Source organism: Haliotis asinina, chromosome 3 (assembly GCF_037392515.1).
Source record: "Haliotis asinina isolate JCU_RB_2024 chromosome 3, JCU_Hal_asi_v2, whole genome shotgun sequence".
Taxonomy (NCBI): Eukaryota; Metazoa; Mollusca; class Gastropoda; order Lepetellida; family Haliotidae; genus Haliotis; species Haliotis asinina.
Window position 1 is genome coordinate 84,975,740 of NC_090282.1, and position 2,608 is coordinate 84,978,347.

General features: G+C 39.2%; 1 non-coding gene across 1 annotated transcript; it reads right to left on the reverse strand.

The window, feature by feature from the left end:
• Positions 1–2,443: 2,443 nt before the first annotated feature.
• LOC137279288 (U1 spliceosomal RNA) lies at positions 2,444–2,608 on the reverse strand. Its single transcript, XR_010956683.1, has one exon. It is a non-coding gene; the product is annotated as a U1 spliceosomal RNA (small nuclear RNA).

Consider the following 2,608-nt stretch of genomic DNA (forward strand, 5'->3'; position numbering starts at 1 on the left):
ACGGTAAATGAGGGATACCGTGTGTAGTTACACAGTAAAATTGATGGCAGCATGGTAGCGAAATATGGGGATTCAAGGAAATGAAGCAGTTAGAAATTGTTCACCGATCATTTCGTAGATATTTATTAAATGTTAGTTATTTATTTTCAGACATTGCTCTGTATGGCGAATGTGGGAGATATCCATTATATGTGAACTCATATAAGAATTGTATTAGATGTTCGTTGAAATTACTCACCATGCCGTCATATAAATATCCTTACCAATCGTAACTTATGATGAAACAATCCTGTAATAGAAAGCGGTCTAATTGGGCAACTAATATAATGCAACTATTATTTACTTACGGGTTTGTCCATGTATGGATTCAAGAAGGGGTAGGGGATATTGATATGTTTTTAAATGCTTTTTAAAAAAAAAAAGAGTGATCGACTGCGCCAGGCAAGATTGGCATTCTGAACTATCTGATAAAGCGTCATTACAATTTTATTCCTTAATAAAACGTTCACTTTCTCCAGAATTGCACATATGCAATGTTAGATATGAAAGCGCTTCTTTTATTTACATGCTGTTTTAATCGATTAGGCATACAGTGTATTAGAAAAGGCTTAAGTGATTATCAAGATAATGATTGTATGTATTCTCTTTGTAAAGTTACCCAAGATGAATGTCATATTATATATCACTGTCCCTTGTACAAAGATTTTCGTAAGGATGTTCCAGGTATTTCAACTCATAGCAAAAATATTGATAATTTAAAATCGTTATTGATATCTACTGATTGTAACCACTTGTTCATATTGGGAAAATATCTGTATAATGTGTTTCGCATAAGAGGAGAATATCTTTGATACGCATGTTAGCAATTAATGTATAAAACATGTAACGATGTATTATGGGTCATATGACCTTGAAAACAATAAAGCATTGAACTGAACTGATGCCACTTCGTAGACAGGTTGAACAAATGTAAAGGCAGTAAACAGTATGTTCCGAAAACGGCTATGAGTCCACACTGAGATGATGCCCTCTGTATAAGGCCTTTGCAAGATGAGGTATGAACTAATTTGAATTTGACTGGCATATTTGAAAAATAACTCGAGGGAACACAATGTCATTTAGAAAGTGGCCGAATGTAATATGTTATATTTGGGATTACACTTTCTTAGTAAAGTACAAATGCTAGTACTTGTTTTTAGTTGATTCGAATCAACACCTACCTAATCGCCAGGACACAAAGTCGAACGCGCTCAGCCACCGCGACTTCAACAAAAATGAAAGTCGGACGCCTGGTTGTCTAGACTGCGGGCTTTGTGTACCCCTCTGATAAGTGTTAATTGGCACGGCTCCCATGGATGAAGGCTATGAGTACCCAATGCCATTTAGAAAGTGGTCAAATGTAACAGATATTATATTTGGGATTACACTTACTTAGTAAAGTACACATTCTAGTACTTGTATTAGTTAAGTCCCAAATAGCATAGTCATACCCTTCGGCCGCGGGAGACGTGCCAGTTGATACTTATCAGAGGGGTACATACACCATATATATATAACCTTTGTGTAACATCCAGTAAAACCTGACACTGTCCTTTACCGTATCAAACAGATCACACAATGTATATTATATGTCAATTTAGTAAGCACACGTTTACCAGAAAATCGGGTGGAAACAACTCTTCATACTACGTACCACATCCATCCATTCCCAGAAGCCAACACCGCACCCGTGTAACACATTATATGGCTACAGTATTTGGACACATCGGTCCACTTGTATTCATGCTCACAACAGCAACGTGCACTGGACCATCTTCATCTGCATGAAAAAGACCCAGATATTTTCTCATTAAACCCATGAGATGAAAGATATATTTAACAAACCAAACCATTTCCCAACAATATGATTTTGTGTGGCAGTCAGGTTCATTTTTCGTGAAAATCCGAACTTCTTCCTCTTAATCACAGTTTCGGCTGTAATATCAGATGATGAAACTAAGATCATTCAGAGTTACCGCGACAAGAGGGAAGACTACGGTCTAAGGGAGATAACTGCATCCAAAGACTTGATTTGGTGGGAGAAGGTAGACCATTCAGTGGTCCTAGCGGGCCCTTCAGGTTTCTGTTCCTATAATCCTTGCTGCATGTGTTTGGTACAGCTGACACATTACATCGTCAACAGGTGAAAAGGCCCTTGCTTACATCTGGGGTGGTGGAATACATACAGATGATGTGGAGGAAGATAACACTGAGAAACACAACATATCACACCATCAAGTTTTAAGCTGTGTACGTCAGTATTACAGAGTGACTCATCTATACGAGTTGCGTTTGATCAGACACGGGTGCATGAGAACAAGGGCGATATTCAAAGCATGAAGGTACCATCGTAAAGGGTACATGAGAGGAGGCTTTAGAGAGTTCTAACTTTTGATTGTTTACTCAGGGGTTAGCGCGGACGCAGACCCCCACACTTATAAATTACGTACTCGAGTCACCCGCATTTGGGGTGATCGCAGGGGTCAGCCAAACCGAGGTGCAATGGAAAGGCCTCGCCCTGGGAGGACCGCCTTGCGGATCACGGTAACCTCCCGTACCAGGTAAGTAT